The sequence below is a fragment of the Giraffa tippelskirchi genome, chromosome 3 (assembly GCF_054371585.1).
Source record: "Giraffa tippelskirchi isolate mGirTip1 chromosome 3, T2T-mGirTip1v1.2.pri, whole genome shotgun sequence".
In the NCBI taxonomy this organism is placed as follows: domain Eukaryota; kingdom Metazoa; phylum Chordata; class Mammalia; order Artiodactyla; family Giraffidae; genus Giraffa; species Giraffa tippelskirchi.
The window spans coordinates 122,939,702-122,960,615 of record NC_137277.1 but is presented as its reverse complement, the minus strand read 5'-3'; the positions used below and the strand labels follow the sequence as shown (position 1 = coordinate 122,960,615).

At 42.1% G+C, this 20,914-nt stretch overlaps 1 long non-coding RNA gene across 1 annotated transcript in view; it reads right to left on the bottom strand.

Moving 5' to 3' along the window:
* Positions 1 to 17,145: 17,145 nt before the first annotated feature.
* Positions 17,146 to 20,914, bottom strand: part of LOC145541789 (uncharacterized) — a 113,802-nt gene continuing 110,033 nt past the window's right edge. The window contains exon 3 of the long non-coding RNA XR_014079285.1: positions 17,146 to 17,278. This is a non-coding gene — a long non-coding RNA (uncharacterized LOC145541789). The remainder of the gene's footprint in view (positions 17,279 to 20,914) is intronic.

The window sequence follows — 20,914 nt, the reverse complement described above, 5'->3', positions numbered from 1 at the left end:
TTATCGGTAAAGGAAGAATGGAACAAAGTCAGTGGTTCTTAACCCTAGCTGCATAAGAAAAACACTGGAGGAGTGTTTAAAAATTACTGATGTCCTGGCTACACTCCCAGGTACTTGTGTCAAAATCTGAGTGGTAGGAGGCAGGCATTAGTGTTGTTAGAAGATCCCCAAGGTGATTCCCATTGCAGCCAAGGCTCAGAATCATGGATCTGTGTGATCATTAAGGGTTCTTGAAGCTCTTTCTCTGATCTATATTTTCCTTGGCTTCCCCATCTCCCCCCATGACCATCATTACAAGGCCAAGGTAAGTAGTGATACTGTATTACAGTCTGTGACTGGCCAGTACCCAGGGAGTGAATCCACTCATTTTGACAAGCACCACATCTGGCCTGGCTGCTGAAGAACCAGTAAGTATTTAAAAATGTGTTTTTGAGCAAGTAAGGAAAATCAACTTCCATGGATGCATTTAAGACCTTGCCTTTAGTATCTCCTTAATCAGCTGTCCCCAGCCTTTTTGGCACCAGGGACCTGATTTGTGGAAAACAAATTTTCCATGGATGGGTGGGCAGTGGATGGTTTCAGGATGATTCAAGTGTATTACATTTATAGGGCACTTTATCACTTATTATTATTACATCAGCTCCACGTCAGCTCATCAGGCATTAGACCCCGGACATTGGGGACCTCTGCCCTAAATGAAGAAGAACTACCACTTTATGGAGATCAGGAGTTATATCTCTTAAAGACATTGTCCAGAAGTCTCCAAACACTCTAGAAAGGCAACAATGGGCTGTTTTCTCATCTTTTGTTTCTGCCCAATGAAGTGAATCAAAGGGAGAGCACATTGGCTTTGCAAAACGAAGATTATTTTTAAATATTAGTTTGACTTTTTGGATTCATCAGATGTCAACATTAGGCAACAGAATCCTGTGAAATTTGAGGAAGCTAAATTATATGGAAATCTTTAGCTATCTTCTTTTCTATGGATTTAGAAATTACCCATTATTCTTTATGTTATGAATAATCCCCAAATCTGTAAAACAAAGAATGTAAAGACAAAGTTTGAAAGCTTCAAGTTGCCTTCTTCCTGGAATTCCCTGGAGGTTTAGGGAAGACTTTGTGCTTACTGCTGAGGGCTTGTTGGGGAACTAAGACCCCACAGGATGTACAGCACAGCCAAATAAATAAAAATAAATACAATAAAACAAACTGCCTTCTTCCCATTTTAGCCAAAGTAATTCTAACCTTCCTGTGATGTTCTCCACCTCAGCACAGGGCACCATCTAAAAACCCTGACCTATCCTCAACTCTGCTCTTTCATGCTTATATGCCTAAGCCATCAACAAATCCTGTTGGCAAGACTCCATAATATAGCCCCAGTCTGACCTTTTCTCACCATTCTTTTTTAAGCACATCTCTTTCTTGGATCTGGTTCAACACCCATTTGCTTTGTTGTTGTTGTTCAGTCACTAAGTTGTTTCTCACTCTTTGAGACCCCATGGACTTAGCACACCGGTATCCTCTGTCTTCCGCTATCTCCTGGAGTTTGCTCAAACTCATGTCCATTGAGTTGGTGATTCCATCCAACCATCTCTCCTCTGTCGTCTCCTTCTCCTCCTGCCTTCAATCTTTCCCAGCGTCAGGGTCTTTTCCAATGAGGCAGCTCTTTGCATCAGGTGGTCAAAGCTTTAGAGCTTCAGCATCAGTCCTTCCAATAAATATTCAGGCTCAATTTCCTTTAGAATTGACCCATTTGCTTTGTGACCCATAAAAGGAGGGGGCTGGCCTAGCTAACCTCTGAGGTCCCTGCTAGACCCAAGAGTCTAGATAGCCTAACCACAGAAGGGAGTGGACACTGAGCAAGTGTGCCCCATGCAGCAGGTGCTCTACCTTTGTTATTCATTCATCCTTCTACCAGTGCAGTGAGGCAGGTATCATTATCCCCCCTTTGAAGAGATGAGGCAACTTAGACTGATGCTTCTGGTTGCCAAACCAGGGCCTCCACCACTTGCCTCCTCACTAACTAGGCCTGATTTTGTCAGGGATGACAATGAGCCTAGGTCCTAGTGAATCAGCAAGTCAAGATTAGTCACAACCAGTTTTGGTGACCATGTGCTGTTTTACTCATGGCTGGTACTGATGCAGGCATGAGAGATACAAAGACAAGACTGTTGAGGGTTCCTGGGAAACTGTTTTCTCCTACATAAGAGAAAAAGGAGTAGAAGAGAAAGCCCTTTATGCCTCACTCCTGCTGCTTCAGGCTTTGGATATTATCAGGAAAAGAAGTGAAGCTGGAGTCGTTGTCAGTCTATGGCAATCAAGAGGCAGGGATGGGGTGCATCTAAGGATGCAGGAGGAAAGGATAAGTTTGATTATTGATGGTCTCATTGAGATTGGTAATGCTTATCTCTGGGCTTTTTCTCCAGCAAATCAAAAATATCCTTATGAATTAAGCCAGGCAAGTCGAGAATCCTGTCACATGGAACTCAACCCATCCTGACACAGAAGTAACTTGCCAAGGACATGCAGCTAGGAATTGGCAGCACCAGACTGCAAAGCCGAATCTGTCTCTGAAACTACATACTTTTAAAACGTGATTTCTTGTTATCTGTTTCTCTTTTTAAACATTCTATAAGCTCTATGAGTGTGAGGGAGCTTATATTTCGTTTTACTTGCTATTGTGGTCTGGGCACTAACGTGGTGCCTGACATTTAATAGGTAGTTAATAAATATATATGACAAGAATACATTACTGAAAGTATAACAGAGAGGGAAAGGAAGGTAAAGAAGTGGAGACTAGTGTAACAACTCTTTTAAAAAGACTGGCTTAGAGGAGAGAGAAGTGATGGTTACAAAGGACAAAGGGCAGCGACACTGTTAATATGACAAATGGGAGAAAAAGATGGGAGAGAAATAGGATTTTCAAATCAAGACTGTCTATGGTCAACCCCAGGTGGCATCATTTACATGGCATTACATGTGGATGACACCTCCTATGGCTGTGTGATGCAGCAGCCCAGCTGCGTGTAAGAAAAAAGTGATCACTGATGGAAAGGAAGATAGAGCCAAGGCTTAGAGCACAGGTTAGCCCTAACGGGGGTACTCATCCTTTGAGATTGGACAGACAAATATATTAGGGATAAAGTGAAAGGCAGGAAATAAGAACAGTTTTTGCCAAACAACCTAATTTTTTGGTCACATAGGAGACGAAGCCACCTATGAGGGAGCTGGGTTGTGTGAAAGGCTTAAGGAAAGTGATGAGGGTTTAGAAGGGAAGAGAAAATTGACTAAAGACAAGTAAAAGGATGTAACTAAACCCCGAGCTACTCTTAAAGGATCATGGACCTGGTCTGGCACCAACAGAGGGCCCTGGCAGACCTGGGATCATCACAGAGAAAGGAAAGGAGGCACCAGGAGTAAGTGGTGAAGGCTAGAAGGGTGTCTTCCATCACAACCTCTGATCTACAAATGGTTCCAAAACTAACCTTAAAGTAAGTTGTCAGGACTCAGAAAGCATTGTCCTGTTGGAATCATTGTTTATAGTGGTTCATTTCTCCAGCCAGCAACCTGCCAAAGCCCATTTATTCTTTAAGGTCCCTGAAGTCATGAACTAGTGCTGTATTAATACTTGAATGTCACCTCTCATGATTATGAATTAATAATCTTTTAAGGGAAGGGAAAAGGTATTATTCCAAGCTACAGAACGGTAGGCCAGGAACATTTCTGCCTACTATCCATCTCTGAGTCTCTCCCACAGTATTCCTGCCTAACATGTGGTGAGAGTTTCAGTTGGGGTCAGCCCCTTTAGTAGAACGAACCCTCTATGTACCCAGAACATGTTAGTTGCATTCATTGACCAGGCACTGGACGGTATACATTTGTAAAGGGACCAAGAGCTCCCCCAGGAGTTCTGAATTGCACACTACAGACAATGCCCTTACTCAGGCTTGGGGGAATGCACAGTTGGAGAAGGGCACACTCTCAGACAAGTCTCTCTTAGGTGGAGAGGTCATTTCTTGTCTAATACTTGACCAATGAAAGGGTCTTTAGAGTTTGATCCAGCAGTTCTGTTGCTAAAAATCTACCTGATTAAAATACCTGCACAAAGGTGCAAAGATAATGCTCAAAGCTGTTCACTGCAATATTATTTGTAATTAATAAAAAGTTGGAAACAAAATAAATATTTATCAAGCAGGGAGAATGAGTGAATTAATTTTGGTAACCCTGTCCCACCACATAGTGGGCCACCATGTGACCTTTAAAAGGATAAAGTAGATCTATAGGTATCAGCATGGTATATCATTGATATATTCATGATATACAATTAATGAAAAATGTGGGTTAGAAACAGTATATGTGATAGGAAATTAGAAATAGCAATGTAACAAATTTTACACATGTTAAAATGTGTAAGTGTATGCATGATTACAAAATTACTTATTAAAAAATATTGTATAGGGGATTTCCCTGGCAGTCCGTGGTTAGGACTATACTGCTGGGGGCATGGGTTTGATCCCTGGTCAGGGAACTAAGATCCTGCATGCCGCTCTGTGCAGCCAGAAACAAAGGCCAAAAAAAGGAAACTGTCATGCAGGATGAACTTCTAATTATTAATAATGGTTATCTCTAGCGGAGCAGCTTCCGAGGTGGCGCTAGTGGTAAAGAACCCACCTGCTAATGCAGGAAACATAAGAAGCGGGTTCAGTCCCTGGGTCAGGAAAATCTCCTGGAGGAGGGCATGGCAACCCACTCCAGTATCCTTGCCTGGAGAACCCCATGGACAGAGGAGCCTGGCAGGCCACAGTCTAAAGGGTTGCACAGAGTTGGACAGACTAAAGTGACTTAGCATGCATGCATCTCGAGGGGAAGGACTAGGAAAGGAGAAATAGAACTTCTATATTTTCCATATAATGGAATTGCCAGAACTTTTTTTTACAATGAGCATGAATTAATTCTATGTTAAAGCAGCTTTTTAAACTAATTTTAAAGGATATAGAGTCGGACATGACTGACACGACTTAGCAGCAGCAGCAGCAGCAGGTATTGTAAATATGTCGGTGCACCATAAATTAACTATAAATAGATTGCTTTCCCAGTGAAAATACCAAAGGACTTTTTTTTTTAATCTAACAAGCTAATTCTAAAGTTCACATGGAAAAATAAATATACTAGAATAACCAAAAGTTTTCTGAAAATGAGAAGAAATGAGAGGAGACAAACCCTAGCAGATACTAAAATGCACTGTCAAAACTACAATTAAGTCAACTATACTCCAATAAAAATTTATTTAAAAAACTATAATAATAACAGAATTACCTGGAGAGTAACCTGTGAATAGACAGGCAGTTCAATTCAATAGGCAAGAGCCCAGAAATAAATACAAATGCTTGTGAAAAATTGCTATTGGATAAAGGATGTCCCTTCAAACCAGTGGAGAACGGCATTGGAACAACTAGGTTGTCAGTCAGGAAGGAAAAAAGAACAGAATTTCTCATTTGATCTCTATACCTAACAAATTCCAGATGACTCTAGATATAAACAGTAGAGAGAAAAATTCTAAAAGTATTAGGATAAAGTATGAGAGAATATCTTATAATAAAGGAACGGAGGCAAGTCAGAAATAGAGACAAAGATGTAGAGAACAAACACCTGGACGCTAAGGGGTGAGGGGGGTTGGGATAAATTAGGAGACTGGAATTGACATCTATACACATATATGTATAAACAGATAATTAATGAGAATGTGCTCAGTGCTTTGTGGTGACCTAAATGGGAAGGAAATCCAAAAAAGAGGGGATATATGTATACATATAGCTGATTCATTTCACTGTACGGTAGAAACTAACACAACATTGTTAAACAATTATACCTCAATTAAAAAAAAAAAGGAATGGAGGGGTTTTCCTGGTGGTCCAGTGGTTGAGACTCTGAGCTCCCAAGGAAGGGGCCTGGGGTTTAATTCTTCATCAGAGAACTAGATCCCGCATATTGCAACTAAAAATCCCACATGCCACAAAAAAGACTTGGCACAGCCAAACACATTTTTTAAAAAAATATTCATTACAAAGTTCTTCCTTTCTTAAAAAGTTAAAAGGAATAGAGAGTAGGACTCAGTCATCTTTTGGGGGTCATGACTCAGTCATCTTTTGGGGGTCATTACTCTACCCACCACTAAGTTGATGCCTCTTCTGTCCCAGCCACCAAGGATACAGCACGACCACAGACACACAACCTTTGCCTCATAGAGTTCACATTCCTGCTGGGAGTGGGGGTGGGGGGGGTGGGATGGGAGACAATAAACACAAATAAAATAAATCCTGTGCAATGGTGATTAGTTCTATGGAAAGGCACAGAGCAAGAAAGGATTCAAAGGCAAGTTGAAGCTTGGTGGAGGGATTTAGAGCCAGGAAGCTTCCCAGGTGGCTCAGCGGTAAAAAACCCACCTGCCAATGTAGGAGGCTCAGGCTTGATACCTGGGTCAGGAAGATCCCCTAGAGAAGGAAATGGCAACCTACTCCAGAATTCCTGCCAGGAAGTCCCATGTACAGAGGAGCCTGGTGGGCTCCAGTCTGTGGGGTCACAAAGAGTCAGACACAACTGAGCAACTAAGCATGCACACACAGCCCTCACTGGAAAGGGGACACTGGTGAGAAGATCTGGAGAAGGTGAGGGAGCAGCTGTGCACACACCTGGGGAAGAGCATTTCAGGTGGAAGGGCAGCAAGTGCAAAGGCCTGGAGGCTGCTATGCATGTAATATATTCATAGATGACCAGTGTGACTGGGGGAAGGTCAGAGAGATGGGAAGAAAAAAGGCCAGAGACAGTGGGGAGTTTTTTTTTCCTCCAAGTAAGATAGAGCGTCTAGATAAATCTGAGCAGAGATGTAACAAGATCTGCCTCCTAAAATTCTATTCATATGCAAGGGAGGAAGCCAAGACGCTATCGTGGTAATCATGGTAGAGAGTGATAACGTGGTTCATGGTATATCAGTGGAGGTAAAGAGAAGCAATTTGATTTTATGATATGACAGGATATGACACATATGCTAGCCAGGTCTACAGTTTGTAGGATGTGAGAGAAATGGATAAGTCAAGGATGACCCTAAATGTTTAGGTCTAAGCATTGGAAAGATGGAGCAGCCATCACTGGAGAAAGAGGTTCGTGAGAGAAGCAGATTGGAGGGTGACAATTAGTTCAGTCTTGGAATAGTAATCTCAAGAGTCTATGTTAATGTTAATCAATGTTAATAAAAATGTTAATTTTGAGACTTCCAAGTAGAGCTGCTGAATGGGCAGTTGTAAATCCAAATCTTGAGTTCAGAAAAGAAGGCTAATTAGAGATACGAACTGGGCATCAGAGAAATGGCATTTAAAAACATGCAATAGGGACCCCCTCTGGTGGTTCAGTAGCTAAGACTCTGAGTTCCCAATGCAGGAGGTTCAGGTTCAATCCCTTGTCAGGGAAATAGATCCCACATGCTGCAACTAAGATTTTGCATGCTGCAACTAAAGACCTGCCACAGCCAAATAAATAAATAAATATCTTTTAAATAAAACAAATAAAATAAATAAAAACACAAGCTTGAACAATGGGCCACCCATTAGCAAAGCCAATGTCTGAACCCAGATCTTGCTCCTGCCTTTCTAAATTGGAGATTTGAGGTGGAGAACTGGCTATTTTCCTTATCCTTTGTCTTGCTTAGAACAATTCATTTCTATTTTTCTTTTTTTTTAGTAGAAAAGTATTTCATGTTCAATTTAGAGACCAAAAAGCAGATAATAAGCACCAAAAATGTAAATGACCTCTAATCTTATTAAGCATAATCACTCTTAGCCATTTGATAGATTTCCTTTCAGATTCTTGCTGATGTCTGTATTTTGTACATTGCATGATGCCCAAAAAGTATTAGTTAGTTTTACCTTTTAATAAAGAAATATGGGGCTTATTTGATGGCTCAGTGGTAAAGAATTCACCTGCCAAGCAGGAGATGTGGGTTCGATCTCTGGGTCGGGAAGATCCCCAGGAGAAGGAAATGATAACCCACTCTAGTATTGGTGCCTGGGAAATCCCACGGACAGAGGAGCCTGGTGGGCTAGAGTCTGTGGGGTGGCAAAACAGTTCAACACGACTTATCTACTAAATGACAACGAAGAAATATGAGAAAGGAAATGCAGAGCCCCTTGGGAGAGTCACCCGGCAAATATCCATCCATGAAAATATCGTCACTATCTGAATTCAGGCTCTCTGCCAAAGATGCTTCATTTTGCAGAAGTGCCTCGTCCTAAGCTGTGCGACCACTCAGCTCTGCCGTCTGCAGAGCTGACAAGGAGCCTAGTTCTCTGATATGCACCTTTGGCACCTGGTGGATAAACACATAAAGGGGCTCTTGGTTGGTGTGACTGTCTTGTGGATAACATGCCTCACCGCCACAGGACTTCTGCCCACAGTTGGGTGAGAGGCTGGTTCTGTGGCAGCAGGAAACTTACTTCCTTGTACAAACTGTGAGGTTCAGGAAAGGTTATTCAGCAGTGGTTTCACAGTGGAAAGACAAAACCCACGGGAATTCATTTTGTCTTTTTGGCTCCCAGGACATCTCATTCAGACAGGAACTGTCATCTTCCTATTCCTGACCTGGTACAAGGCTCAGAGCTAATGACCTGCCTGCATTTTGCCTGAAATCTTGGAAAATGTGAGACCCAAAGAGAAAGCAGCAGCTCCAAATACTGATTTGCAAAGGGAGTAGAGGGTGTAGGGCAAAATCTGCTGGCCCCTCTCCTACCCCCACCATCCCCACTCCCTCCCCCATCCTTCCAGCTGCTCCTTCCAGGACAAGGTGAAACAGTGACATGACCACAGGGACCCCAGAGTCAAGGTTTTTATCACCATGGAAGTCAGTGATTTCTTGCCACAATGCCCTCAGGACACTTAGCCTCTCTCAATCCTGCTAGAGGCCGGGAGGATGTGCTGGTAAAAGCACAGGTTTTAAAAGCAATACACCTGGGCTTAAATACCACCTTGATCAAGTTACTAATCCCAGACTAAGTTTTCACACCTGCAAAATTGGCATGATAATATCCACAAGTCTATGTGGCAAGACTAAATAAAATGTCTGCAGATCCCCTGGCCCATAGGGGTCACGGTAAATGTATTTCCTGTTTCTGTTCATGAAGACTTGCCTTGCTGACGTGGACACTCTCCTTCTCTCTGCATGCTCCTTCTGGGGACCTCAAGAGGTCATCTGACAACACACTTCCTCTTTAGCATCTTTGGTAGGGCTCTAGAAAGGGAATCATGCGTCACAACCTTGACATTTTTGTCGATACTAAAATAGATGTAAGGTGAAGTGCCAAGACTCACAGTCACAGTTCAGGGCCTAACGAGGGTTCAAAATGAAAATGACATGGGGGAAGAAATTAATCTGAGAAAATGTGAGTAACTCTCTTTGGGGGGAAGTGTAGGTTCCCACCCAAGTTGTCCCAACCATGACAGTTGGTGAAGAGGGTGGCGTGCTGGCAGTCTAGGTATAGAAAAGTCGTTCCTATCCTGGGGTCTGAGGGGTCTCATAGGGTGAGAACTGCTGCTTGGGTCCAGGTGAGGCCTCTAGAAGAATCATGTGTGTGGGTCCTGAGAGGAATGCCTGAGCCCTGCTATTATGAATGGCTTCCATCAGATATCTCACTGACACTTCACAGAGTCCTCCCAGAGCAAATGGGGAAGCAGGAGATAAGCCACTTCATCCTTTTCCACTTAAGCATCATTAGAGGATACACAGCAGAGAGCAATGCAGAATATAAAAGCAATTTCAACTTAAAGCTTCTAGTTTCAAGAAAATTTCTGCAAATGAGTATTAAATGTCTCAATGTGACAGGTGGGACAAAGGCTGACTCAATACAGAACTGTATTTGCATCCTAGAATACGTGTCTCTTTCACACTCGTGCACCTCCACAAAAGCCCTTCATTCTTCCTGATCTCAGCTCCCGGTGTGAACAGTAGTTGTATCCAAAGTCAATCCTGATGTCCCAGTTCCATGCTGGCCATTAACGTGGGTGTGAGAGTGTAACACAGTTCTCACAAAAAGATTGAAAGCAAAGGTGCTAGAGGAAGAGGAGGTTCTGGGAAAAGTTTTTCCCACTAATTAAATTTCATTTATTTATCTACCTTTTTTTTTTTTTTTGGCTGTGTTGCAGGCTTATGACCTTAGTTTCCCAATTATGGATAGAATTCAGACCCTCAGCGGTGAGAGCATAGAACCCTAACCACTGGACAGACAGGGAATTCCCTTTTCCCACTAATTAAACAAAAAAGAACATTAAACAAAAAGTTCCTTTTATTTTGCCAGACACTGTCATGTTTGTGTGTGAAACCTGGAAACTTGGCAGCCACTTTGTGACACAGAGGGAACTAAGCCGATATGAAAAGAACAGCAAAGTGGACAGAATCTTTTTTTTTCTTAATTAATTTACTTATTTTTGGCTGCACTGGGTCTTTGTTGCTGTGTGAAAGCTTTCTCTAGTTGCAGCAAACAAGGGCTATGCTTCGTTGTGGTACACGGGCTTCTTATTGTGGTAGCTTCTCTTGCTGCAGAGCACAGGCTCTAGGTGTGAAGGCTTCAGTAGTTGCGACTCTTGGGCTCTAGAGCACAGACTCAGTAGTTGTGGCACACTGGCTTAGTTGCTCTGAGGTATGTGGAATCTTCCCAGATCAGGGTTGGAACTCAAGTCCCCTGCATTGCCAGGTGGATTCCTGTTCACTGTGCCACTAGGGAAGTCCTTTGTTTTTTTTTTTTTTAAACTACATGTTCCAACCTGGGAGGATTTGATGAGGAGTTGTCGTTTTTTAACAATTTATTTACTTATCTGGCTGAACTGGATCTTCTTGCTGTGTGTGGGCTTTCTCTAGTTGCTACAAGTGGGAGCCACTCTCTAGTTCTGATGCTCAGGCTTCTTACTGTGGTGGATTCTCTTGTTGCAGAGCATAGGCTCTAGGCGCATGGGCTTCACTAGTTGCAGCACAAAGCATAGTAGTTTCAGCTTGTGGGCCCTAGATCAGGGGCTCAGTAGTTGTGGCTCACAGGCTTAGTTGCTCTGCAGCATGTGGGATCTTCCCAGACTAGGCATCAAACCACAGTGACAGGCAGATTTTTAACCACTGGACCACCTGGGAAGTCCTGAATCTGGGGTTTTGACAACACTCTTGAAGTCAATGAAATACTCAGCCCTGGCAGCTACTCTATCTCAAGATTTCTTGCTAAGTGAGATGATACATTTTCCTTATAGTTGTAGCTACTTGGGGTTTTCTGTGCATTGCCACTAAAAGCATACTGATACATGACTTGAAGTCAATTTTTAGTGTTTTAATTTAATCATATAAATAGTCACAAGCCTAAATTGTCTTTCTCTGAATCTTCTAGTTTGCCTTGTGAAGGGCTGGGGGAAACTGAGGGCACTGTGAGGGAAGGAAAGCATGGTCTCCCTTGATTGTCCATAATCTGAGGCTAGCGTTTGCCTGAATGATTGTTTCTCTCTCTGGAGATGGGTGGTAACTTATCTACGTTTTACTAGGATGCGTGTATGTGTGTATTTTGAAGATGAGGATATACTTGGACAACTTTTTGTAAAAAATGAGGACACGAGGGAAGAGCTAAAGGAGTACTTTTGTTGTTGTTTGGTTTGGGTTTTTTGTGTGGTTTGGTTTTTTGTGAGAGGTTTTTTGCAAGTCTGTACTCAGAAAGTCAAGGCCCTTTTTTGGCCCTGCCCAAGAGCACCTGGCCAAGGGGGTGAGTGGTCACAATAATCCAATCCATTTCTGGCATAGCCTGCACCCACCTGAAAGAAGGGATGCATTTTTCCTAATCTATACAAAGGCACCATAACGGCTAGTGATAGCCTTATGGATGATACTGTTCAAGGCCAGTAACAAAGCGTGGCCTAGAGGTCATGAAGCAGATAAGAGGATCCATGGCCATATTTTGCTCACAGCTGCTCTAGAAGTCCAGGAAGCAGGCTTTAGCAACAGCAGGAGAGAACTCTTTGAAACAGATGTTCTAGATAATTCTAGGCGCACACCACTGTGTCTGAAAATTCCTTTAAATATTTCATCACTGATCAGGTGTGATCACATGTGTGATAGTTAGTTTAGGCATCATCTCTAACCATATCGGCTGTCCAAAGAAAGAATCCATGCTCCAGTGGTGATCAGTTGGCCTTACATCAGAAGGACCAAAACAGAGTGTTTCTGATGTCAGTCTTTTCTTCAGTACATTGCTAATCACAACAGTAAACATAGGAAATTGCTTTTCAAGGATGAAATTAGCAACTTGTTGATGAATATGATTCATGCTTAGAAATGCATTCTTATTTGGTAAAAGAAATTATATTTAAGATATGTAGGCTGGGAAGATCCCCTGGAGAAGGAAATGGCAACCCACTCCAGTATCCTTGCCTGGGAAAACCCAAGGACAGAGGAGCCTAGTGGGCTAAAGTCCATGGGGTTACAAAGAATAGGACATAATTGAGTGACTGAGCAGGAGCACGAGGCTGGACATAGTATTTTAGAGACATTTCCCACTCTTAATAGTCAGGAAGGAAGAATCTTGCACACTGAGGAATGATTGTTCCAAAATGATCTCATATCCAGCCACTGTTTCTGAGCACTTCTGGTTGTCAAAGCCCACTCTAACCCAAACTGAATTCAGCCTCTGGGATATTGGGACTCATCAGAGCAACTTTAATAGCAGAGAGCTGGAACCTTCACTGAAATTACAGAAGAGGTTTGGGGGACCATTTTGGTCCCTGCTGTTTGCTAGTAAATGTTCATGTAGTAAGTGTCTGCAGGGGTGGCAGAGTTGATCTGAGGCTTGTTTTCATTATAATAAGATTGTGAGTGTCCACTGAAATCTCCCCAAACCATCCCTGAGCTTAGTTTGCAATAGGCACCGTCCTCAGAGTGAGGTTCCTTTAGGAAGTTTTGAGAGCAATGGATTTTGTCCTGGGGAATCCAATCAGAACATGACAAAAAGAACACGATGAACACTGCATGGTCACCTAATGGACAAACAGGTCTCTCAGCACTTGTGAGGCACCCCTTTAAAAACCTCCAGAAATAAGGAGAAGGTAAGAGCTTCTGATATCTCACAGTACAGCTGGCTAAGGCTCAAACTATCTTAGTCTGGGCATCACAAGCAAATGTAACTTCATTTCCTACCTACACACTGGAAAAGCTTGAAATACTAGTTATATCCAGTGAAACTAAGCACAATTGTATACAACACATCATGTAAAGTGGGTAATGGTTGCCTCCTGGGTGGGGGGAACAGTTGTAACAATCTAAAAACAGAGGTCTTGATCCAAGTTATGGCTTCTGTGAGGTTTATGGGGACATAGCTCCTTTTGCTGTACTGGGCTTGTGAAGAAGTTTTATCTACTACTTCTGATAGTTTTAGGTGCTATTTTCCTGGGAACGGTGGAGGAGGGAAGAGGGATGGTAAAGCCTGTTGTGTCAAAGTCTTGTGGGGACCCTTTAGCTGGTGTCATCACATAACAATTGTTTAGAAAACAGGGAGATTTGGGGATTCTTGGGTTTCTGTTTTACCTTACAAGGCCATTTTAATGGGGTGACTTCAGGAGCATGGAAACCGCATGGAATGAGAACATTTACACAGGGCTTTGAGGGGGTCACAACCACAGATTGACAGAAGAGCCCTGGTTGCCTGTGTCCTAGACAGCAAAATGAAAAGTTGGACAAGTCAGTTCACCAATAAGGTATTGAGGTCTTGTTGGGTGCTCGGCAGCACTGTGCTAGTCACTGTGACCCAGTCTTGCTAGGAATAGTCTCGTTAACAGTAAAGGCAAAACAAAACATGTTAGCAGCCGCAAATAAAGAGGAAGAACGAAAGCCAATGCCTTCGGGAACCAGTGTTTGTCATGCTAGCCAATTTGTTAGTACTAATAACTAGAACAACTTCAAGTTAATGCTTACTTCTCCTGAGCCTTGATGTACTCTAAATTCCCTCTTCCTCCCTTTCTTCTTCCCAGTAATGAAGCATTTTGAGCATATAATGCATTTCAGGCACTCGCGCTAGATTCTGAGAATACAGAGATAAAAACACAAGTTATGGCCTTTCGGAATTCATGATCTTGTGTGTGTGTGTGTGTGTGTGTGTGTGTGTGTGTGTGTGTCTATGGGAGGGTGGTGGCAGAAAGAAAAAGATTAACAGACAATTAAGATACAGCTTGATAGGGAATTCCCTAGTACTCCAGTGGTTGGGACTCGGTACTTTCACTGCTGAGGGGGCAGGTTCAATTCCTGGTCAAGGAACTAAGATCCCACAAGCTGCCGTGCACCAAAAAAAAACCCCCAAAACACCCAACTTGATAAATACTAGGCTAGTGAGGCCTCAGGTAGCTCAGACGAGACATATCAAACTCAGAAAATATGCTGAAGCCATAAATAGGCTTCGTGGAGATGATGCCACTTGAGCTAGGTCTTAAAGGACAAGCCAAGTGGCCAGGGTGGAGAAGCCAGCTGAAAGCCATCAAGTCAGTCAGCAGCACATGCAGCATTTGCTGCTGGGACTGCAGGAGGCTAAAGAGGGGTCCAGGGAATTTGGCTTTCAGCAGGCAGGCCATAGGATGATTAGGAAAAAGGATGGCATCAAAGCAAGCTGAAGCACTGGGCTGAGCCTGGGTCATGGAAGAAATTGAACTTAATCCTGAAGGTGACAGAAAGTCAAAGGATTTAAAACAGAGAAGAAACAGAATATATTTTTGTTAAAGGAGGTAGAGGACAGCCTGCAGTAGAGAAGAAAGGGACAGAGCCATGACGGTAGCTTGCAGTGTACATTTTAAACCATGTATAAAATAGATAATTAATAAGAATCTACCGTATAGCACAGGGAGCTCTACTCAGTGCTCTGTGGTGACCTAAATGTGAAGGAAACCCAAAAAAGAGCGGATATGTGTATATGCATAGCTGATTCATTTTGCTGTACAACAGACATTAAACACAACATTCTAAAGCAACTATACTCCAATAAATTAAAAAAAAACAAAGGGCCTATTCAGGTGTAATTATTCATAATATCAGTTCACTCTTATAAGTAGTCTATAGATTAAGATTTTTAAGTTGGCACCTCATTATTCTCTAATACTCATACCTGAGTCCAGGAATGTTATTTTTCATTCCTGGGAAATCATGTTGCTGGGTGACTCTCCATCTGTTGCTTCAACAATTCTTCAATGGTTCTTGGCTTCAGAGAGAAGGTGACACCACTGGGATCAAAGAAATCAGCTTTGATCTCACCTTTAAGTTTCATATTGATTTGAAGTCCACAGCAAAGATAATAATCTTGAAAGCTGGGTTTCCTTGAGTGACAAAAAGTAATTTTCTAAATTTGGAAACTTTCCCTTAAATAAGAAGAAGTAAAGTTTGGATGATAGAGAATGGAAGAACTTGGATAAGAGCGAAATATTTGAAAAGGGAAAGGGGAAAAGGAGCAAAAAATTTAGATGCAAATGTCCTAGCTTGTCTTGTGGGGTGAAAACTTCCAGAAGGGATACAAGGAACCCACTCTTATATTTTGAGAAACCTGAGAATGCTGGAGGTTTAGGTCTGTGAGACTGCAGGGCACTCAAAGAAGTCCCATATTGGGCAGTGGCACTGCACTGAGGCTTCTAAGAAGGGATGGAGAGTTAATGTTCCCAGTGGACCCCCATCTACATGCCACATGTAAGGCTTGAGAAAAACTCATAAGTATCAGTAGGGGATGAGAGAGTGCTAAGAAAACTGATGTACCAGAGGAAGCCTGGGCATCATGAGGAAGGGATCACACAGCATAGAGCCTTGTGACTAAAGATTGTATCAGGAACTTTCAACTTTAGCAATGACACCCAAAATTCCAACCAGGACCCATTACTTCTCAGCATCATGGGTAGAGAGGGCCCAGAGACCCTGCAGGCTGGCAGTCATCTTGTGGAAGGCAGGAGAAACCCAAAAGACCCTCCTCTCTGTGCTCAAGTGCCTGAGGAGAATGGAGACACAGCCCTGAGACAGGATGTGAATTTGAATCCACTATTTATCCCCCAGCTGACAGCTTTAAACTGGAAGAGATTGAGTTAAATTTAATAAAGAAATTGTAGGTGTCTTCATCAGCATGAGCAAGAAGGGAGTTAGTCTGAAGCAGGATGGACTAAGTTAATGAATATAAGGTTACTTGGCTTTCTATTTTGCATCTGAGTTGTAGTGTGTAAACTTCTATTCTGCTTCATCTCTGTATATCTCATACATACACACACACACACACACACACGGGATTTTGAATTCCTTCTCTGAAAAAAATCATCATGTCAAAAAATGTGCTCCAAAGTGGTAGACAACAGAAGATCCTAGGGAAGGTTGGCTTTCAAAGGGAAAGGTTGAGGATTCACTTACTTTATAGTATGGGAGGTAACCAAGTGCAATGGTTAAGACCATGGAGCCCAATGTGCAGTTTTCAAACCCAGGTTTCACTTGGGCAAGTCCTTTATATCTCAGTGACTCTGTTTCCTCCTCAGGAAAATGGAAATAATAATCATGCCCACTTTATATGGATTGATATGAATACTAACTGAGTTTTGTCTGGAAAGCACTGAGAACAGTTCCTGGCATATGCGTCATGCTCTTTTAGTGTTTAACAAACTCTGAGGAATTTCTTGGTGGTCCGGTGGTTAAGACTCTGCCCTCACAGGTTTGAACCCTAATTGGGTAGATAAGATCCCTTAAGCATCTCTGGTCTCAGCATGTCAAACTCTTGAGGGACTTGTGATTGAAGGCAGGGTCACATGTGAGATGGTGACTTAAAATAACAAATGTCAGCTTTTCATCCAGAATTCTGAATCTGGACAGGTCCTTTGGCCATAGCCCTTCTTTCCCTCTAAATCTGTCTATTCAGTGGAGAGAAGATTGTTTTGTCCAGGGACTTCCCTAGTGGTCTAGTGTTTAAGACTCCGTGCTTCCAATGCAGGGACTGTGGGTTTGATCCCTGGTCAGGGAACTAAGAACCCACATGCCACACGGTGCAGCCAAATTTAAATTAAAAAAAAAAAAAGAATTGTTTTGTCTGTTTGTTATACTAAAGGACTGTGAAAATTAATGAGGACAAAAGTCTGTGAAGTGCTTTGAATTTTTTAAAGGAAAAGTGAATAAAAAATAACGTAATTTTTGAGACACTTTTCACCATCTTTGACATTCAACTGTTTCATCATTGTTGCATTTCTTCTGGGGCTCTCACTGATTTGCTGCCTGAAAAAAAAAAAAAAGAGAAAGAATAGTAATCACAAATACAGTATGTTTCATGAAATGTTTGGCATTTAAATTACTCATAAAATCTAGAGCTGAATGGCCTACAGTATATTTTAGATATATTTTCTGGTAGACTTTTAAAAAATTTCATCACGGTGGTAGCATTCAACACATGAGAAGGAATTTCTCTAGACCTGAAAACAGAAAATTAATCTAACACCTGTGTAAAAATAGAGATGGTTACTTTCTTCTATGTCCTTTTCTCTATTTTTAAATGCCCATTACTTGCTCATTTGCCTTTCCCAGATGTTAGCTGGGAAATGGAAATCTTTTTTTAAGGCCTAACTAGAAGAATTCACAGACACACAAAAGTGTTGATAGCACTAAAGGTGAAACTTATATCAAAATTTCACAGAATTCAAAATTTTAAGGCTCTGTTGTTGCCACTTCATCTTCCATTATTAAATGCATAGAAATCACAAGGTGTATACCTGTGAGAATTCTGTGAATTAACAAACATCTATAATGTAGTACTAATTGAGATGATATTTAGGCTTTGAGGTAGAGCTAAAATTCAGGTTTTCCAAAGTTTGATTAGCTGTTTAATACAAATATTGTTTTTAATGTACTGCTATGATCACTTCATCATATAAGCATGTTTCTTGAAATGGAAACTTGAGATCTGAGATACTTTTAGAAGGCATAGTTCCTATGAACCTTCTAGATGCAAATATGAATTACACTCAGCTGGTTATACCACCATGATCTAAAGCAGTTTTTTCAAACTGGGTCATAGCTCATTCACAGGCCTTGAAATCACCTTATGAATCAAAACTAGCATTAAAAAAATGGAAGATAATAGAAAGCTTAACATCATAGTGGTAGTGCATCTTATGTTGAAAGAGAAATCTTTGTTTTTGTGTGTGTGTGCGTGTATTGGGTTATGATACATAGTGGGTGCTGCAATTCATGGGGTCACAAAGAGTCGGACAGGACTGAGCGACTGAACTGAACTGAATAAGATATATTTGAAAGCCACTGGCTGGGGGCGGCGGCCGAGAGGAGTTAACCCAGGTCCAAGGAGCAGCGGCTGCGAGGGCACAGGAGGGCCAAGAGGAGTTACTCCACATTCAAGGTCAGGAGGGGCCGTAGTGAGTAGATACCCCTTGTCTAAGGTAAGGAGCAACGGCTGCACTTTGCTGGAGCAACCATGAAGAGATACCCCACGTCCAAGGTAAGAGAAACCCAAGTAAGACGGTAGGTGTTGCAAGAAGGCATCAGAGGGCAGACACACTGAAACTATAATCACAGAAAACTAGCTAATCTTTTCACACGGACCACAGCCTTGTCTATCTCAATGAAACTAAGCCATGCCATGTGGGGCCACCCAAGACGGATGGGTCATGGTGGAGAGGTCTGACAGAATGTGGTCCACTGGAGAAGGGCATGGCAAACCACTTCAGTATTCTTGCCTTGAGAACCCCATGAACAGTATGAAAAGGCAAAAAGATAGGACACTGAAAGATGAACTCACCAGGTTGTTAGGTGCCAAATATGCTACTGGAGATCAGTGGAGAAATAACTCCAGAAAGAATGATGGGATGGAGCCAAAGCAAAAACAATACCCAGCTGTGGATGTGACTGGTGACAGAAGCAAAGTCCGATGCTGTAAAGAGCAATATTGCATAGGAACCTGGAATGTTAGGTCCATGAATCAAGGCAAATTGGAAGTGGTCAAACAGGAGATGGCAAGAGTGAACGTCGACATTCTAGGAATCAGCAAACTAAGATGGACTGGAATGGGTGAATTTAACTCAGATGAGCATTATATCTACTACTGTGGGCAGGAATCCCTTAGAAGAAATGGAGTAGCCATCATGGTCAACAAAAGAGTCCGAAATGCAGTATTTGGATGCAATCTCAAAAACGACAGAATGATCTCTGTTTGTTTCCAAGGCAAACCATTCAATATCATGGTAATCCAAGTCTATGCCCTGACCAGTAATGCTGAAGAAGCTGAACTTGAACGGTTCTATGAAGACCTACAAGACCTTTTAGAACTAACACCCAAAAAAGATGTCCTTTTCATTAGAGGGGACTGGAATGCAAAAGTAGGAAGTCGGGAAACACCTGGCATAACAGGCAAATTTGGCCTTGGAGTACAGAATGAAGCAGGGCAAAGGCTAATAGAGTTTTGCCAAGAGAACACACTGGTCATAGCAAACACCCTCTTCCAACAACACAAGAGAAGACTCTAGACATGGACATCACCAGATGGTCAACACTGAAATCAGACTGATTATATTCTTTGCAGCCAAAGATGGAGAAGCTCTATACAGTCAGCAAAAACAAGACCAGGAGCAGACTGTGGCTCAGATCATGAACTCCTTATTGCCAAATTCAGACTTAAATTGAAGAAAGTAGGGAAAACCACTAGACCATTCAGGTATGACCTAAATCATATCCCTTATGATTATACAGTGGAAGTGACAAATAGATTTAAGGGACTAGATCTGATAGACAGAGTGTCTGATGAACTATGGACAGAGGTTCGTGACATTGTACAGGAGACAGGGATCAAGACTATGCCCATGGGAAAGAAATGCAAAAAAGCAAAATGGCTGTCTGCGGAGGCCTTACAAATAGCTGGGAAAAGAAGAGAAGCAAAAATCAAATGAGAAAAGGAAAGATATTCCCATCTGAATGCAGAGTTCCAAAGAATAGCAAGGAGAGAAAAGAAAGCCTTCCTCAGCAATCAGTCAAAGAAATAGAGGAAAACAACACAATGGGAAAGACTAGAGATCTCTTCAAGAAAATCAGAGATACCAAGGGAACATTTCATGCAAGGATAGGCTTGATAAAGGACAGAAATGGTAGGGACCTAACAGAAGCAGAAGATATTAAGAAGAGGTGGCAAGAATACACAGAAGAACTATACAAAAAAGATCTTCACGACCCAGATAATCACGATGGTGTGATCACTCACCTAGAGCCAGACATCCTGGAATGTGAAGTCAACTGGACCTTAGAAAACATCACTACGAACAAAGCTAGTGGAGGTGATGGAATTCCAGTTGAGCTATTTCAAATCCTGAAAGATGATGCTGTGAAAGTGCTGCACTTGATATGCCAGCAAATTTGGAAAACTCAGCAGTGGCCACAGGACTGGAAAAGGTCAGTTTTCATTCCAATCCCAAAGAAAGGCAATGCCAAAGAATGCTCAAACTACCGCACAATTGCACTCATCTCACATGCTAGTAAAGTAATGCTCAAAATTCTCCAAGCCAGGCTTCAGCAATACGTGAACCGTGAACTTCCAGATGTTGAAGCTGGTTTTAGAAAAGGCAGAGGAACTAGAGATCAAATTGCCAACATCCATTGGATCATCAAAAAAGCAAGAGAGTTCCAGAAAAACATCTATTTCTGCTTTATTGACTATGCCAAAGCCTTTGACTATGTGGATCACAATAAACTGTGGAAAATTCTGAAAGTGATGGGAATACCAGACCATCTGATCTGTCTCTTGAGTAACCTGTATGCAGGTCAGGAAGCAACAGTTAGAACTGGACATGGAACAACAGACTGGTTCCAAATAGGAAAAGGAGTACGTCAAGGCTGTATATTGTCACCCTGCTT